This window comes from Podarcis muralis, chromosome 1 (assembly GCF_964188315.1).
Source record: "Podarcis muralis chromosome 1, rPodMur119.hap1.1, whole genome shotgun sequence".
Lineage (NCBI taxonomy): Eukaryota > Metazoa > Chordata > Lepidosauria > Squamata > Lacertidae > Podarcis > Podarcis muralis.
The window spans coordinates 86,864,940-86,885,044 of record NC_135655.1 but is presented as its reverse complement, the minus strand read 5'-3'; the positions used below and the strand labels follow the sequence as shown (position 1 = coordinate 86,885,044).

At 44.2% G+C, this 20,105-nt stretch overlaps 1 long non-coding RNA gene across 1 annotated transcript in view; it reads left to right on the top strand.

Annotated features, from left to right (window-relative positions):
• The first annotated feature begins 8,271 nt into the window (after window positions 1-8,271).
• The window catches only part of LOC144328903 (uncharacterized), a 35,956-nt gene continuing 24,122 nt past the window's right edge, over window positions 8,272-20,105 (top strand). Inside the window, exon 1 of the long non-coding RNA XR_013394283.1 lies at window positions 8,272-8,724. This is a non-coding gene — a long non-coding RNA (uncharacterized LOC144328903). The remainder of the gene's footprint in view (window positions 8,725-20,105) is intronic.

Below are 20,105 nucleotides of genomic sequence, written 5' to 3'. Positions count from 1 at the left end.
GCGCGATCGGCTAATGGCGGATTCCCTCCGAGCTCCGGAGGGAATCGGCTCTGCTGAGGACGGGTCTTACCGTGCCGGCGACGCGGGGACCCTCAGAAACCACAGACGCGGATGTCTGTGGACTTGGTGACTCGGTGGGCACCTTAAGCGCCCTCCTTGACAGTCGAAGAGCCTTTTTAAAGGCTGCGGAGAAGGTACGAGGAGTGGCGTGGTGCTGAGAGTAGACCGCTACCTCAGCGGAGCGAAGCCGCAAAGCCATTGCCGGAGAGCGTCAACTTTTTTCCCGACAATTGGACTGGAACCAAATACCCCGTAAGTAGAATGAAATTCGGACTTTAGAAGAAATTAATATCCCTAATCTGGAACGAACGGGGGGGTAGTGCTAAAGGGAAGTCCGCACCCCCCCTTTTCATGCAGACAATTGGAAGCAAGGAACGAAAACCTAAGATCGGATTAAAAAATCTTTTTGTGCCTTTTTGGACTGACAAGAGATTCCATAAATTTGTGAGAATAAGTTTTTACTTTTTTACCTTAAAGTTGTGCTGGAGAGAAGAGGTGTTTTCTGAAAAGTTTTTACGGACCCCCCCCCCTCCGGGACCCTGGAGTGTTCCGTGTTAACTTAGCGCGAAAGAACGGGAGTTTGACAGCTGTCAACTGAGCTGTCAAACGGCTAGATCAAGATAAGAATATCCTTATATCTCTCTGACACAGAGGTGTTACATTTAACTAGAAGGGACTGGAAATAAAGTAACAACAAGTAACAATAAAGTACAGGACTGTTGGTGAGGAACTTTGAAAAACTTTGAATTTTGAAAAATGGAAATCCCCCTAGGGGGAACCAGTGAAATTACAATGGTTGCAGAAGGAAAACTACTAGCAGAAATAGAAAGAACTCTTTTTCTCGTGGGAACTCTACAAAAGCAAGAGATGGTTATGGAAAAGCAGCTGATGACCTTGATCTCTAAAATAAACAACTCTGCTGATGGGAGTGAGGACTCGACTTTGAAAGATTTTACAACTGAACCAGGAAAAACACCTTTGGAGCTGGTGGAAAAGGAGTCTGGAGGGGAAAAAGCGCAGGAATATGAACTTGTGCAGCCAGGGAACAGAGAACTCTTTTGGATTACAAGTTACAAGAGAAGAAAAGCAAAGGAGAAAGCCTACGGACACTATGGAGGTAAAGTTAAAGGAATAAAGAAACATAGCTGGGACTTTCTCCTTTTTTCTGGCCTTGCTGACTGTGATTTGGGGGAACTTTTGCTAGAACCCTGGCAGCAAATCCGATTGGAATGTGATTGGAGAGAAGGTGAAGAGACTGTGTTCAACATCCCTCGAGACGTGGAGACCCACAAGAAGGACTACCAACAGAACAGGCGGAGAGAGATTCAAAGGGACTTAAAAGCCTCTGATGTGAGAAATCCGGGCTAGGAGTTCTACAAGAGGACAGTGATCTGGGAAGGGACAGATACCAGGGCAGGGAGGAAGGGGGGGGGAATCTTACTTCATCCTATGATTTTTGGGTTTTATTACTTTAATTTAGATTCTAATATGAAAAAGTGGATTTATGGTATAAGAACCTGGATCGATCTTAGAAAATGGATTTAATGTATATAAGAGAACTAGGTAATTAAATTGGGCCTAGCTAAGGAAATTAAGTTTAAGTATAACAAGAACAGGTAGAAGGAGTGAAATAAGAACTTGCTGAATTATGCAGGAGAAATGGGATGCATGGGGGGGGGGTGGGGGGAAGTCTGGAAAGAGGGTTATGAAAGAATATTTTTGTTTTTGTTTTGTTTTGTTTGTTGTTATAAAATTTGAAAACTCAATAAAAATTTATTAAAAAATAAAAAAAAAAAAAAGAAAAAGATACAACAGAAGCGGCGCAACAACGCAAACCAATACAGGCAAGCATCATGCTCAGAACCGTCCCGCCGGCCATACGACACAAGAAACCAGACCAAGACCAGCTGTATGCCAAGTTGAAAAAATGTTGGTTCTGCATCTCAATGGTAGATTTCCTGGGTTGCTGCCTCATGCCTGGGGGGCGGGGTTCAGATGGATCCTGCTAAGGTGCAGAGCGTAGTTTCATGGCAGGCACCCAAGATGAAGAAAGATCTGCAGAGGTTCAAAGGGTTCGCCAACTATTACCACAAGTTTGTGTTGGCCTATTCAAGACTCATTATGCCCCTCACAGATTCTTGGAAGGGCAAGAAGCCATTCCAGTGGACTGCAGAGGCGCAAAAGGCATTTGGGCATCTCAAAACACACAGGCCTGGCCAGGACGGTTTTCCTGTTATACCTTCTGGGCTTGATGAGGCATGTGACCCTCACCTGTCCCGACCCTACTCCAGCTGACGAATCACACGCCTTCTCCCTGAGCTAGCGAGCCACACCTGAGCTGTGGATCATTGCCTGCCTTCCCTTAGAACTTGACAGCTGTAAGTTCTGGAATCCTGATTTCAGGGACTGGGCAGGGGAGGAGGAGTGGTGGTGGAGACCGCCTCCCCATCCTGACCCTTCCAGGGAGGAGGAAGAGGAAGACAGTATAGATTTACAACAGGGATTTGTGGGAGGTCACAGTACACAGGCAGATAAGTGGAAAAGTTGGGAAATAATGGGAGACCCAGAGCAGCTGGCTGACACTTTGTCAACAGAAAGCATTCCAGACCCTCCATTTCCCAGAACCTGGTGAGCCTTAAAGGTAGGAGAGCAAAGCGCTCCAAGACAGAGGGTACTTAGCGGCACCCGTGGAGGAGATGATAGCGATGAATGAAGAAGTGGGAGAGACGGGGAGGGGTGGAGATTCACTCGGGACAACGTCATTATCCAAGAGCCTGAGTTCCATAGACTCCCCCTTAGTGACTCAGCATGAGGCTTTGCCAGAAAATGTCTGTGGCACGGTGACATGTTGAAAATAAAGCCCTTTCAAAGATCTAAGCTATTTTCATTCTTCCATTTTTTAAGAAGCCAGGAGAGAATATCCACAGTGCATTCCACCAGTAAAAATCACGGCCCAGGCTTCTCAGACTTAAAGCATTTAGCTGTCTGCTTCCTTAATCTAGTCTAATATAACATAGCGTGGCCTCTACCAAAGGCTCACATGGGGAAAGGAGAGGGGGAGTGAGAGGGAAGTATTAAGAAATATTGTTCCCAGTTTGTTTGTAACTCTGGTGCAGTACATCAGTTGATCACTATCATGTTTGGCATACCTGCCCTGTAAAGAACACATGTAGAGTGTTAGACTGGCAGAAGGTGCAATAACATTGGGCTGTGTGCAGGAGAGCTGGAAGCTTTTAACTCTTTCACTCCTCCTCACCTTGTCGTATCTTGCCTACCTAGCCACTCTTTTCAGCACTGTATTGAAAAACATCAATAGACAATAAATGGAGCATCTCCTGGCAAGTATTTAAGTGCTCAGTGGCCATATTAAACCTGTGTACCTTGATTTGGCAAGACCAGTTTGATCTGTAGACCTGAAGTGGTAACAAAGTGGCACTCTCTTGCAATCTATGGTGGATATGCAGGGATGCAGAACTTGGAAGCAGAGGAATGGAATATATAAATATACTATTTGTGTGGGTCATAAGCTGGAGTCTGTAGATGTAGAGGAGAGGAGAGAGTGAGGGAGGATGGGGACATCTTTTAACTGCTGTTTGCCTCTCATTATATTTTCTAGTCTGTTTCAGTTTAGAGAATAGAACAGTTTGTGGCTATTTAATGAGTGGTCTTGTACACTGTGCTTTCCACTCATGGATTTCAAAACGCTCTTGGATGGAATGATGTCTTTTACTGCATGAGCATCTTTCTGATTTGACAAATGCAAGGGGCCAAAGCTGATCTCACACTGATTTATCTGTATCAATAAACTCACTTCCACTTCATCATTACCAGAGATAAAGGAGATAAACCCTTCAAAGTGCATTCTATAATGAGGACGGGGGGTGGGGAGAGGAAGGCTGTTCTGATCGCAATCAAATTCAGTATACATAGTACCAGATACAATCCGGTTCACATTCTCCATCATGATAACTGAAAATCTGTGCCTGAGAATGCCAGATTCAGTTAGTATAATGAATTAAGCAAAGTGGGCAATTTGTAGATTATGACAACATTTTATAACTATCTCACCAAGTTTTAATGGTACCTAAACTATTTGACAGACTGGTGTGTATGGCCTGCATTTTCTCTATGAGTTATTTAACCCCATTTCTAATCATTCTTGAATATCTTGAAGAGGTGCCACTGCCTGCATCTCAGTGCACAGGCTGCACTCATATCTACACATCCCCCTTGCTTGAGTTCCTGCCTACTCATTTGAACCTTGAGGTAATGTCAGAAGTCACTCCTGAGTTCTTGGGTCATCCTTAAGATACGATATGATAAAATGGGAATGATAGGTATCTCGTTAGAGCCTTGAAGTGTGATAAAGAGAGGGACAATATGTCTGTTTGTGGGCTGATGGTGGTTATACAGTGGTACCTCGGGTTACAAACACTTCAGGTTACAGATGCTTCAGGTTACAGACTCCGCTAACCTGGAAGTAGTTTTTGGGATCTCCGCTCGGCCAAGCTGATAAAGCTCATCTTCCTCTGAGAATCACCCTCCTGACAAATAATTAACGACCTGAGCCTTTGGTGAGGCTTCCAGGCACGTTCCCCCATTCAGTACAGTTTCCAACAGCATGCGGAAGGATGAGATAGTATGAGCTACATGGCTAAAGAGTTTTATTATCTTCTACGCAGACACCAAAGAAAAATACATCCTTTCTCTATGAGAGCAGAGAGCAACTGAAACAAAGGAACAAAGGAACAGAGAAACCAGTAACGTCAATCCCGTCTCCCATCTTCTGTGAGACTTCCAACAGTCTGGACTGTCTTTGGAATATAAACAGAGCCTTGTGACTCTAAGCAGCTGCTCAGTGGCAAACAGAAACTAACAGTAGTACCTCAGGTTAAGAACTTTACTTCAGGATGAGAACAGAAATCATGCTCTGGTGGTGCGGCAGCAGCAGGAGGCCCCATTAGCTAAAGTGGTACCTCAGGTTAAGAACAGTTTCAGGTTAAGAACGGACCTCTGGAACGAATTAAGTTCTTAACCCGAGGTACCACTGTATAGTATTTCCAGTGCTTTACTTCTAGAAAAGAAAGATGGTGATACATGAAGTTGTTACAGTAGGTGCCACACTTTTAACCAGAGCTTTCCTTCTAAAAAAGGAGGAACGTGCCAGTACTGAGTACCCCTGAGTACCCCCGGAAAAAGCACCGATATTTCAATGTGCAGATTGTTTTACATGTGTTGTTGTTTTGTCCATCCCATTTGTGATCTCCAGACGGCCCTGTGAAGCGAATTAGATCCCCCCGGCAGTAGAGTGAGCTTCATGGAAGTGAGACTTTGACGGTCTTCCCACAATGAACCTACTACATCAGCTGTTAACCTCTTTGTAAAGACGGCAGTGGCTTTTCTACAACTCAGAAATATCCCAAGACTTGATGATTGGGACAGAAAGCTAAAGTGGTGAGGGGAATATTGACAATTCTTTCCCTTTAAAGGTACCCACAAATCTGCCATCTGAGGGGTGACAGATCCTGCTACTCCAACTGCACTCACAAATAAAAGGAATTGTTGTTTCTGAATTGCTTTTTTCCTAGAAGTTCGAGACCACAAAACAGATCCATTAGTTTGATCCTTCTCTCTTCCCTGCATGGAACAACTTAGGATAGAATGAGGCTTGTGAGGGAGGGGTAGTCTTTCTCTTGCTTACTTCCATTGCTCAGTTTTTATAGGACCTCTTTCAGGAACTCTGTACTCTGACTCAGCCAGATTAGGTTATAGAGTCTCTGAGGGGATGAGATGAGGTATTTGGTCAGTGACAGACGATATTGACGCAGAAAGTTTTAAAATAATACAATCAATCTCTCTGACTTAGGCTGTGCACACACTTACTTGGAAGTAAGCTCCAATGAAATCAACGACATTTACTTCCAAGTAAATGTTGCCAAGGTTCAGGGTGTTAAAGTATATAATATATATATGCACACATCCAATTGGCACTACCCATGGATACCTTTCCAGCCATCCACAACAGGACCCAAATAAAAACCTCTCCCTGTACCTTATTGTTTCTACAGACTTATGGATTTTTACATGGATCATTAAGACTGAGTCAGTTCGTGGAAGCCTATTATGATGATTAGGGGGAATGCTGGCTTTTTGACAGAATCATATGAGAAATGGGGTGTACCACATTTTTTCAAAAAAAAATAATAATCTTCCAGCAATGTCAGCTCAGATGACCAGGAGGCTGAGCTATTTTCTCTATTAATAAAGGCAAAAGCATTTGGGATTTCTTTTAGCTTAGGTGGAGAAATGTTGTCTAAGATCAGACACACAAAAAAAATCATGGGAGTACCAACAGTATGGAGACAGGAGAGAGAATTCCTGTCTTGGAATACTGTAATAGCATCATTCAATAAAGGTGATTGGTGGTAGGTTGAACCATTGGCAGAGAAAGAGGAGTGTGGGGGGAGCACACTGCCCCCGGCAGTGCGATCCTGGTGGGGTGGCATCGTGGCTGCCCCCTGCCTGCACTGGGCACCATGCCCCCAGGATGCGTGCCATGCCCCTAGGATGCAAGCCAGCCCCGCCCCACCTGCTCTCCGCCCCCCAGTGCCAGAGCATGAAGCTCCACCACTGGGTTCAACACCAATGCAAGTGGGTCTGCTGCCAGAGTTCAGCAAGCTTGGGCACAAGTTGAAGGCCCCAGGGACTCAGGAAGGTTCATAACTTGTTTGACTCAGCCATGCTGCCACTCGCCATTGGACGCACGGCTTGCCATTTTAGTGGTGGACATTCCTATCTATATATAATTTCATAGGAAACCCAGCCTATAGAGATATGAAATCTATGGACTACACAGATCTATAAGCTGTGTCACTGTATTTGGGGCACATTAAGAAGATGGGTGGGCACTGCAGATGGGAGCCATGCTTGGATTCTTTTCAAAAAGGGCACTTGTGCTCCTTTATGGCAAAAATGACATCCAGGGGGCTGGCAAAGAGGGCACTGAGTGCTTTTGCTATTGGGTCTGCAGAAGTAACAAAAAACATTGTGCAATCATAGCTGTGGGAAGGGAGCCCATTGGTAGCCCCATGCTGAAGGTTCCCTGAAGTCGGCGACTGATCCAGAACATAAGCTAGCATTCTTCAAGCAATGCTTAATTAAATTAAAGAATTCATTGTCCCAAGGTGTGTTCCCATGAACCCTGGTCCCGTTTGCCTGCATCCATTGTTGTGTGTGAACTGCTTCCTTGTGATGTTAGTCTACACAGTGGAGGTATGAGTGCCAGGTTTTCTCTATTTAATTACTGACCTTTGGGCAGTAGCGTTATCAGGCCCAACAACACAACAAAGCCAGGAGGCTGCTTGGAGACAGCAGTGCTACAGGGGCACCAGAGAGGCTGTGTCAGATATGAAGATTTACCCCCGAGTTCCTTGAAATATTTCAATGGATGCTGGGGCCAGAGTGCTGTACTCCAGCATTCTACCCACATGCCATCTTAAGCGACCCTGGTTGAATCGCAATGCACAGCACATCTTGTTTGGGTGGGAGAGGGAAACAGAATGTGATGGGCCAGCCCTGGTAATCAGCTTTGCTCGCTTGGTTGTGGAATTCACGCACACATGGGATACCCTATGTCATGCTTTCCACTCAGTAGTGAGTATGTGCAAAGGGGATTTCAGTATCCTTAAGAGAGGAGTGGAGAAAGGACAGCTCAGTATCATGACTGTGAGCTGCCGAAAGAAATCATCCATCTACAGAAGGCAGCATGCTTCTGAGTATCAGGTAATTCCGATGAATATGTGGGGACAGCAAAGCATCACATTCATGACCTATTTGAGAGCTTCCAGGGGCACCTGGCTCACAACTGTTGAAAACTGATTGCTGGACTAAATGAGCCTTTGGCTTGACCCAGCATTTCTTGGGTCAGGGATGGGGAAATTTTGGGGCCCTCCAGACTCTGCTGGGCTGCAACAACCACTATCCTTACCCATTGGCCCTACTGGCTGGGGCTGATGGGAATTGAAGTCCAGCTACTGACTTTCCCTGTCTTAAGTCAGTTTGTTGTTTCCTTTCCAAACACCCTAGTTTTAATCTGATTATATTGGGGGGGGGGGGGAATCCTTCTTCACTGCAGATGGTAATGTGTTTTTCAGACCTACTGTTAGGTGACCCAGGTACGTGACTGTTTTGCAGCCAAGCCAGAAAGAAACAAGGGTGTGGAGGAAAAAGAAAGAGTAATGTTTGTTCAATAGAAAACAATGCTAAAAACCCCTGAGGAGGTGGAATGTAAATATAGCTGACTGGATATCATTGCACTGACATCATGAGATTCCTTCGTTCAAGTGCTTTGCTCCCAAAGAGATAAATTAATTAAAATAACTTTAGGCATCCCTCCCAATCACCCTTACTATTTAATTAAAATTGGGTGGCTATTGCTTTCTGGAGAGGCTTCAGCTGAACGTTAGAGAAGCGATCTAAACACTTGCATACAAAGGAAAGGTGATGTGGGGTGCTGCTGCAGTCAAAGTTTCACAGGCAGGGAAGAAGAGAGAGAGAGAAGGAGGTAGTGTCAATTTCTTTTTGCAGTGAGTTCGTGGGACACTTTTGGCTAATCCCGAAAAGACTCCAACCAGAATGTCGTCAACACATGGGTCATCTGAGCATGTGAGTAGCTGATGCGTAAGTCAGCCAAATTGCGCATTCTGGTTTGTTTGTTTGGGACTGGGGCGGTTGTTTTTCCCCAGCCTTTCTGTTCTTGGCATAGTGGTTTTGATTTTCTCCTTTTTGTTGCTGTCTGTGGCACCTGTCTTTGTAATAAATTAAGTGCCCAGCCGCCTTTGATGAACCCCAGGGGAAGGAGTTGGAAGGTTATTGTATGATGACATGCCCTTTTGACAACAGCTATGCGCATGAAACAGGCACTCATTAAAATCTATTAGTTTTTATGGTGAAAACTGATCCATGATTCCCAGCCAGTGCTTTTCTCTCTCTTTTAAACAGATCTTTGCATTTTCCATACAGGCACATACAAAATAAAATTTAAGGGAGTTCAGGGAATCACAAAACCCCCACTGTACAGGAGCAGGTCTGTAAAAGCATAAATACATTTTTATTTCAATATTTTTATACCACCTTTCAGGGCCAAAGCAACTGTCTCAGAAGGCAGCTTGCAACATAAAATCATTATACAACAGGTTAAAAGTCAAATACAAAATTCACAATAATAACCATCTGAAACCATTTCCTTCTGAAATCAGCAGTAAGATTGCAGCAACAGTTAAAACTATGACTGAGCAGCAGAAAACAGAATCATAAGCAGTTCAAAGTGGGTGTAAAGAGTCAGGTCTTTGGAGCTTGTTTACAATCAGTCACCAAGGGAGCCAATTGAACCTTCTATGGGAAGGAGTTAAGAACAGAAGAGTCTAAGTCCTGCTGGATCAGGCCAGAGACCTATTTAGTCCAGCATTCTGTTCTCCCAGTGGCCCACTAGAGTTACACAATGATGGGGCTGCTACTGAGAAGGCCCTTTTGTGTCTACCAGCCTGAAGGATTCATGGCCCAGGCCTTTGTACTCAATTTTAGCTTACTAAATGACTTATGCTTATGAAACTGAAAGCAAATTTCAAGTGTCCTGCTATGGTCATCTCCACTGCAGAAAGTCTCCCAATTTCCATTTTTTCACATTTCTACATCCAAAAAGCCACAGTTCATTTTCTATTTCTGGAAAAGTTTAAATGACAGATTTCTGCTGGGGTAGGAATGAATAAGGGGTTCACAGTTCACGAATGAAGTGGCAAAAGGAAATTTGTACTTTGGTCTCAACAGTTTTGCAATGAAAATAGGAGGTACAAGAACAAAAAAAAATGTTCTGAAATAGGCACGCATCATCTGCTTCCATTAATTATGTAATTGGAATGTGTGGCTTGATAAAATAGTGCTCAAAAAAGACAAAAATGGCTGGGAATGAGAAGAGATTCCCCCCCCCCCCTTTGTAACCTTTCTCTTTTGCCTTTCAAGCCATCCTCAGGGTGCCTTAAACTTTGCAATTGCTTCCCCGTTGTTCTCAAGTGTTTGCTTGAACTCTGTGAACCACATCACGTGTGCTGGTGTTTATATTTACACAGGCTGCTCTGCAAGTTCTCTGTTTGTCTTGCCACCACATCTATATGGCTTGGCAGGAGCCCGGGCAGCTTGGTTTCGACTGCATATAAATCAGCTCCCCCTCTCTGCCACCCCAATCCATCAATGTTTCCATGAGCTGATCTTTCCTGATTCTAATTTCTTTTCTTTTCTGAAGAGCCTAGGGGCACACCAGTGTCAATCTGCTATTGAACTTTTGCTTCCTAGGATGTCATAGGCTCCTTGCCAGTCTCACAAGTTATTAGTCATGCTTCATAATGCAGTCCAGAGTTCAGCAAAGCTTGCTCCCAAGTAAGTGTGCCTAGGAGTGTCTCCTAACTGTGTAATGGGACTTACATCCAGGCCAGGTAAGTGTGTATAGGACTGCAGTCTAAGGATGTTTGGACACAAAGGGGTCATTCAGATAAGAACGTTGAAGGATTCCGTTGAAAATGGACGATCAAGCCAATTTCCTTCTATCTGACTTCTATTTGACTTCCATCATGGCACAGACTCTTGCTATGAATGTTTTCTGCCTTAGTTTTCTGTAAGTTTTTTAGTTTGTTTATTTTTTTAAAGAAAGAAATATGCATGCAATGGGGCATATACAACTTACCCATGGTGCCGAAGCCAAAGACTGAAAGTAAAGTTTCATATATTGACGGCAATCTTAGGGCTGAATTCAACTAACCTGCCGCACTAGCGGAAGACAGCCCAAAGCACAATGGGATTGACCCCCCACTCCTCCCCTCTCCATGTTGCCCCAACCTCTCCTCAGGGAAAATTGGGAGAACCCCCAGAACAGCCAAGAGGGGGGAAGAGCCAGTGTGGTGTAGTGGTTAAGAGCGGTAGATTTGTAATCTGGGGAACCGGGTTCGATTCCCTGCTCCTCCACATGCAGCTGCTGGGTGACCTTGGGCTAGTCACACTTCATTGAAGTCTCTCAGCCCCACTCACCTCACAGAGTGTTGTGGGGGAGGAAGGGAAAGGAGAATGTTAGCTGCTTTATCACTACTCCTTCGGGTAGTGATAAAGCGGGATATCAAATCCAAAATAATAATAATAAAAAAGAGAGCAGAGATCATTCCCTTGGGCAAGCAGAAATGCTTGCACTGACAGAATAATCTCTTTAGCATGTCAGTTAATTACAGGTAAATGGAGGTGTAAATTGCTTTGCGAGTTACGTTATATACATTTTATTCATTGATGCATAATGCTGTCAAGAAAGGGACCACATTGCTTTTCTTTTTCTCTGAAGTGTTGTTTGTTTACTTTGTGTGTGTATAAGTTGTATGTTGCCAGAGGCAGCGCATATGCACTAAAATTCCAATCCTAATCATATCTACTCAGAAGTAAGTATCTGAAGAAGTATGCATGCACACGAAAGCTTATACTCTGAACAAACTTAGTTGGTGCTACTGGACATTATTTATTTATTTTTATTTGTTTTGACTGCATCAGACCAACACAGCTACCTATCTTAATCTGTACTCAGAAGTAAGTACCACTGAATTCAGTGGGGTTTACTCGCAGGTAAGTGGGATTATGATTGCAGCCTCAATCTGCTTCCTACATTATTCAGCATTGTTCTTTTCAGGTGAAAGGCAGTGGTCTCTTTTGTTGCCTGTTGACTTTTAACTGTTCGTCTCAGTTAAGGTTTGGGGATTTCAGGCTGTCAGGCACAAACTCATGTTTAACACAAGCATTCAAAACATAAATCATTTTGAGTGTTATGTTTCAGCAGATGCGCACACATGGCCGTTTTCTGCATAAAATATGCATTTAGGAAATAAAATGTTGCATTGCAAACGGCTTATGTAAGTAGAAGTGGCACTCTGCTGAGTGAAGGAGTGCATAGTTAAACTGTGGAACTCACTCCCACAGGAGGCAGTGATGACCACCAATCTAGATAGCTTTAAACAAGGATTAGCTAAATTCATGGAGGAGAGGGCTGTGCTCTGCCTCCACAGTCGGAGGCAGCTGTGCTTCTGACTACTGGTTGTTGGAAACCACAGAAAGGGGTGTGTGTGTGCTCTTGTGCTCAGGTTCTGCTTTTGGATTTCCCACAGGCATCTGGTTGGTCACTGGGAGAACAGGATGCTGGACTAGATGGGCCATTGGCCTGACCCAGGAGGCTCTTTTTATTGTCTTATGCTCCTGTAAAATGTTTAATATGCCCACAGGAATTCATACAACCCAGGACAGAAAGATCGGAATATATCAGCAAGATGCTAAACTGTCTTTCCCTGGTGCCTGGATGAGGAAAATGAAACTGGGTTACATTTATACTGAACTTTGAAATCAAGAGAGGAAGACTACATTCAGTAGAAACAGCTGCTGGTAAAAAAATAAAAAAAAGCTAGGTTGTGCTCAGGTGAGGTGCAAAAGGAAGTAAGAGTGCAATGATGATGATGATGATGATGATGATAATTTATTATTATTTATACCCCGCCCATCTGGCTGGGTTTCCCTAGCCACTCTGGGCAGCTTCCAACAGAATATTAAAATACAACAATCTATTAAACATTAAAAGCTTCCCCAAACAGGGCTGCATTCAGATGTCTTCTAAAAGTCTGGTAGTTGTTTTTCTCTTTGACATCTGGTGGGAGGGCATGACACAGGGCGGGTGCTACTACCGAGAAGGCCCTCTGCCTGGTTCCCTGTAACTTGGCTTCTTGAAGTGAGGGAACCGCCAGAAGGCCCTTGGCGCTGGACCTCAGTGTCTGGGCAGAATGATGGGGGTGGAGACGCTCCCTCAGGTATACTGGGCCGAGGCCATTTAGGGGTTTAAAGGTCAGCACCAACACTTTGAATTGTGCTCGGAAACATACTGGGAGCCAGTGTAGGTCTTTCAAGGTCTTGGCGGCCGCTCCCAGTCACCAGTCTAGCTGCTGCATCCTATTGACCAAAATATCACTACTGCACATGGCAAAAAGATGCCAATGAGCTTCAACACTAGCAGCGACTTTGGTATATTGTAAGTTATTTATTTCAACTTAAAACAATTTTCTGAAGATGATATATTGGTTGAGCAAAGGGTAAGAGAGACCCGTATCTTGATTCTGGCTGCTCACTCTCTCCTTTGTTGTTATTTGCCAGTGTCACTCACTTTACATCAATCTGTAGCAGCTGTCTTTGGCCACACTGGTTAGCACAAAGCTGTGCCAAAGAGGTATGATCTTCAAGAAATGACGTAAAATGGAAGTGCTCCTGAATGAGGAAGCAGCAGGTAGTTCTCAGAACTGGTGTTGACTTGGGGGGGCGGCGGCTTCAGAACATTTCAGAACACTATCTGGTCTATGTCCAGGCATATTCCCAGAGGTGTGTGTGTAGGGGGGCTCTTCACTTGTGGGAGGCAGCTCCATGTCCATCGGCTGTGATGTGGTGCTTGGGATGTCTGGTGGCACTGAGGTGGGCTTCTCTCCTGACTGTCTCCTCAGCCCCTGACCCTGGCTCCAGATTGATGATTCCTCGTCCTCTGGGCCACCCCCCCAAAAAAAAATCTGATTCCACCACTTCCACAATCTCATTTCAATCCTCCTCCTGCTCTGATCCAGCCAACCAAGATGTCTCCATAGAACACATGACACTGCCAGAGGGAGTGCTTCATCACTGCATCTAAGCTCCCAAGCCTATGAGAAACCATTGTTTTGGATGGGGTGGGGTGGGGGTGGGCTGCCATCACATTAAAAAGTTTCTCTCTGCAATCATGAAGATTGCAGATTTGTAGAATCATCAATGCAGGAGGGAATCCTTCTGTTTTATGTTTATGCAGCCATTTTAATTATTCCCTCTCCCAAAGAGACAGGTGGATTTTATGCAGATTACACCCAACAAGATCTCATAGCTTTGGGCAGCAGTTCCCTCCTGTTCCTTGTCCCTTCCACCCACCCCCAAAATTGGAAATATGTGGATCTGATGTTCAGATCAGAGGTGCTTCCCAATGGGAACCAAAGTGTCCTCTCCTGATCCTTGCAAGTTTGGACCAAGTGGGTCATCATTCATCTACTTCCACTGGAAATAAGAGAGAGAGAAAAGAAGAGGGATAGTTATCTCTGAAAAAGTGATATGTGCACATTTCATAAAGCCGATGAAACAGTGTAACAGCAGGCCTGAAGTCAGGATTCCTATAAAATGTTATATGACGCAGAAGTTGAGAAAGATATATTTTTTTTTTGGTTAAGAACTACCAGATGTGGCAAAACAATTAGCTAGCCACAAAACAGAGAGGGTGTCATGGACCATCTGCATGAACTCCCTGTGTCTGACTGGAAAAGCCTCTTTCTGTTGAATTCCTAGGAATCCCACTGAGACCTATTTGGACCTTTTGACGCTTAAACCTGCAGTCTTGCTGTTGCCTTCCACCCCCACCCCCATTAAAGGTTTCTGGCATTTCCAACCATCATCCAACTTTACTCACAATGGAGCCAGAGCTGCCACTTTAGGAACCAGCTAACCACACAGAAGCAAACTTGTAAAGGTCAAACAAATCATGAGAATGCTGGATAAGATTTGCTTGCTTTTTTTTTAAAGCTATATCTGGAGGGAAATATGATATACTTACATGAATGCACATCTATTAAATGTCTGGGAACTTTTTGATGGCTGCAGTTTGTTGGCACCGAAATAAAAACTTGGGGAGGAAACAAATGCCGGCTTCAGAACAGGCCAGGCAAGCTCATGGTTCAGCATATTAGGAAAAGGAATTTTACAGGGCTGGTGCCGGAAATTTCCGTCCAACAATTCTCTGCGTTGGGTCTGTTCCTTATTTATTGATTACACGTTCATCGCACTGTCCCTCTACTGAGCTCAGGGTAGCACACACCCTCCCCATATCACCTGAGACCAACCAGTGAGCTTCATGGCTGAATCGGAATTTGAACCATACATTACTGTGTTGCTTGCTTTGTTGTCATCTAAGGGTTCCAGTGTGTGAAATGGAAACTGAGAGTGTGTGTAGGAAGTGTTTGTTTGAACCAGGATATATTTATAAATGGCCATGCTTTCCACAATATAGCATTTGCTAGTGAAATCCACAGCCCCTTCCAACCCAGTTTGCGGGCTCTTATTGGCCCTGATAATATCCAGGCTGACCAGGAGAACACCCGGCCCAGAGTCACCCACAAATCAGTTTTGGGTGGGTCTTATGTTGGGTTAATGTTTTTAAAACTCTAATATATTTCTGAATTAATAGCTATTTAAAAATAGAATTTTCCAAAAAGAAACCAAAAGGAAAGCAGTCAAACAATACAAACTATACCATAAGAAACCAAGACAACATGTTATGTGCGTATAAGTAATGGAGAGGAAGGGAAGAAAGGGAAATGGGGGAAGAGGATGGCTGGTGGTCCAGTCTGACCCAGTGCTCAGACATTTAAGTAAACAGATCAGTATAAAGGTAAAGGTAAAGGGACCCCTGACTGTTAAGTCCAGTCGCGGACAACTCCATCCAACTAGTGATGGATTTACACTGGACTATCCACGCAAGATTCTGCTTTATTCATTGTTCTGCGATGCTTATCCAGTCTTGCTGTATTACTGCCATATGGAGAGGAATTCTTCTCTTAAAGGTAAAAAAGGTAAAGGACCCCTGATAGTTAAGTCTAGTTGCAAACAACTCTGGGGTTGCGGCACTCATCTCGCTTTATTGGCCGAGAGAGCTGGCATTTGTTCACAGACAGCTTCCGGGTCATGTGGGCAGCATGACTAAGCTGCTTCTGGTGAACCAGAGCAGCGCATGGAAACACCTTTTACCTTCCCGCCAGAGTGGTACCTATTTATCTACTTGCACTTTGAGGTGCTTTTGAACTGCTAGGTTGGCAGAAGCAGGGACCGAGCAACGGGAGCTCACCCCATCGCGGGGATTCAAACCACAGACCTTCTGATCGGCAAGCCCTAGGCTCTGTGGTTTAGACCACAGCGCCACCCGCATCCAAATATCAAATAATTCCGCACCTTTCTTTTTAATCCTATTTAATCATAAAGTCAGGAGGGGGGAGCAGGGGAAGAAGGAACTGATGCCTCTCCTTTCCCACCCTCCTGTTTCAGAGCAGGAGGGTTCCATCCTGCTGGGGTTCCCTCTGCAAGCTTGTTTCCCTGTGGCGGACACTCAGGTGAAGTAGACCCCTGTAGCCTATCTGCCTGATGACCTACTTCCTGACAACGCTGGGTCACTCTGGGTGGCCTGATCCACCCAGGATGAGCCTGAGCCTGATTCGGCTCAAGCCCTGATCCCCACATAATGACCTGATTTTGTTTGGGATTCAGCTGAATCTAGTGTTTATTTACTCTTTTTATTAATATGAATATTAGAGTGCACCAGATGAAATTATCAGGCAACAATTTTGCAAGTGGAAACATTTCTCTTAATAGGTTGCAGCTGTGTGGCCAAGGACAGCAATGTGGCTGGGTTTACACACAGTCTCTGTGCATTGCAGTGGGGTAAGTCCATGAAACTGAGTGGACTTCCAAGTAACCATGCAAAGAATAGACAAGGAGACAAATTGAAGACAGAAGGCGCTGCCTGTAAATAGCAAACTGATGGAAGATGGAATTTTGTAATCAACAGAGCATGGCGTGCTCTTTATTAGCTTGGTCCTCCCCTCCTTTCTAGATCTTGGCCATGGTGATGACTCTGCAATGGTGTCTCTGTAGTTCACAGGCCAAACTAGCAGCAATAAAACCAGAGTAAGGGGCACCAACCCAAAACTAATGGTGTATCTACACCTGGCATTGCTTCCTGCCTTTCTTGTTGGGTGCTCGGTAGTGAACTTGTCTGATGTGGACATGCCTTACATTCTTACTTAGACTTACCCAGAACAAGTTGTCATTAGGGACAGTCCGGTGAGTTAGATGGACGTTTGATCTCATCCATTTAAGCTATTTTAATCTGATCCATTCCAGCTCTTTATCCTACCTCCCTGACCCAAACTTAAATGCACCCTCTTTCCAGAAGCAAGGCTCCTGTTGTGTCCAGAAGGAATCTGAAGCTTTGCAAAATGGCACAACAGTTTGCAACCCACTTCTTCTAACCATGTGTGGAAACCTCTTTCAAGCATTCACTGGAGTGCAGGGCTGTTCATCTCAACCCTAACAGCAGGAAACATGTTTATGGCTTTCTGTTGTTCCTGTTTGTGCATTTTATACAGCCTCTATCATATTTTATTAGAACAGTTTAACAAGGCCTTTGGGGATTAGTCCAAAAAATAAAAATAAAATCCAGCTGAGTGCGTGAGAGAGGAAGAGGCTATGTCTGCCTTATCTACCTGTTATTCATATTTTTTTTTAATGTGCTTTTAGATTCTAGACTCTCTTCTTTGTTACATTTATTTAGCAGCTTTTATTTTACATTTATTTAACAGCTGGAGCATCTATATTTCCAAAGATATAATGTGCTGCATGCAGATTGGAGAGAACACGTCTGCGATGGGAATAAAAATATCTTAGAATAGCTTTCTGTGCACATGTTGTTAAGTTAATTAAATGCAGTGGATGGCCTAGAAAAATTTACAATCTTATAGTGATGGTTCCCTATCAAGGAATTGGAATAATAATGAGCTATGTTAGGAGTACTCATGTACATAATAATTATCCATATGCTGGGAGTGTGCACTGGCCACAAGGGTTGATCTTTATCTGTAGCTTTGAGAAGTAGCCCGAAGTGCTTCAGAGCTACTCCGCGCCTTTCCAATTTGACTCGCTATTCAGGACCAAATTAATTCTGTTAAAAACAAAACTTTGGTTTCTCCCCATTTACTATACTGGAGAAACAAAAAACAGTTATAACATTTTCCCTTTCTACAGAAGCGGAAGAAATTTGCAGGTATAGCAGTCCCTGCAAAGTAACCTAAAGTTGACAAATCGTTGAAAGGTATATCCAGGAGTTTTCATGTAGGGCTCCTTTAAAGTTTGATATTTTGTGAACAAATGAACATTTAATGAGCAGGGTTCACTTAACCAGCCCTGCAGTGGAAGCTTTGCACATGGTATTATGTTTCCACAATGGTTTTTTGTCTGTTTTTTGTTTTTTACTCCCTCTCCTTCCCCTGTGCCCTCCCTGAAATTGGCTTAAAGTATCAGAAGAAAAACATGTGATAGGAGTGGGAGATTGGGTGGGATCATGCTATCTGGCAAGTGCAATACTTGTGCAGACAGAATGACTCTTCCGAGCATGACATTGAATTCCATCTTATAACTTTTTCAGCCCTGAGAAAAAAGGGTAAAGGGACCCCTGACCGTTAAGTCCAGTCATGGACAACTCTGGGGTTGCGGTGCTCATCTCGCTTTACTGGCCGAGGGAGCCGGCGTACAGCTTCAGGGTCATGCGGCCAGCATGACTAAGGCGCTTCTGGTGAACTGGAGCAGCACATGGAAATGCCATTTACCTTTCCACTGGAGCGGTACCTATTTATCTACTTGTACTTTGACATGCTTTTGAACTGCTAGGGTGGCAGGAGCAGGGACTGAGCAACAGGAGCTCACCCCCATCACGGGAATTCGAACTGCTGACCTTCAGATCAGCAAGCCCTAGGCTCTGTGGTTTAGACCACAGCACCACCCGTGTCCCTGAGAGGTAGGTCAGTATTATTCCTATACTGCAGATGGGGGTGGAGGGGATGGAAGATAGTGGGACCCCCACTCTGTTCATAGCTAAGATATGTGTGAATTTCCTACTTCACATGGGATTGCCAGGTCACCAACCTGGAGAACTGCATTCTATTGAAAGCTAACAATGCAACCCAAAGAGGGAACCCTTTAGGTGCTCACTGCATAGGACATAAAGTTAGGAAGCAGAAGACCAAGAAGGAAGGAGGAATGGGGAGGAGAGCAATAGTTTTTATTGGAGAGGCTGTCTCTCAGTGGTTCAGTAGGAGCTTTGCATAAAAATGGTCCCAGGTTTAGTCCTGATTGGAAGGCTGTGATGAAAGAAATTCATTTACAATAGCTCTTGCAATGTAGTCCACAGTTAATATTGCAGGTCAGAGGATGGACTGAGGCTGGTTTGGATTTCCACTCCTCAGTCCCCCATGCAAAATACCCCTCAGGTTACAGCAAATATATATCTGCTTAAATTGCTCATTCAGACAAACTCCCAGCACAAATGCATGCAGAAGCCCTCAGCTGTTTGTGCTAGCCGTGAAAGAGGGATGTTTGTGTGTGGCTTAGTCAGTATGAGTTTTGAGAAAAATCTACTGCTGGAGAGATGCAAAAATTAAGCCTAACCAGTATGATAAATAAGAGACAGTGAAAGCAAATGGTGGATTGGAGGCAATAAGGGAGAGAGTCAGTGTGAGAAAAACCTGGGACTGGGTAGGGAAAGGAAGCTGACTTATCAAGAGAAAGAGACAGAAACTCAGCCAGCCAGCATCTGAGAGCTACAAAGGGACAAAGCAGGCCAAACTGCAGCAATGTGATATTCTGTTCTGGACAATTTGAAGTTATTGTTAAGAGCAAGGAGGGAAAGAAAACAAAGAATGAATGGAAAAAGAAGAGGGAACCGAAAACCTTGCTGGCCAGTTCATCTTCAGAAATAGCTGTCTGGGAAATGATGAAGGCATCTGGTTGGTCTCTGTAAAATACAGGATACTGAGCTACATAGGCCTTTGGCTTGATCCACCAAGCCTTATGTTCTTAACAGCTTCATTCAAATCTCGAAGGCACTGGTGCTTTCTTTAAATTCCACATATGAAGGAGTGTACAACACATTGTTTTCCAGCCCCCCCAATAGAAATTGTCTTACTTTTGAGCCTCCCTGCAAACTCACAAGGGATGGTGGGAGCAAACTAGGGTTGCCATATGTCCTCTTTTTTGGGGACACGTCCTCCTTTTCATGGGTAGAATCATCATAGTGATCCATAGGCAACCCTAAAATGCACGGGGTGCCATTTGTCTGAAAAAGTAATCTCAGGCTAATGAAAATGTGGCCA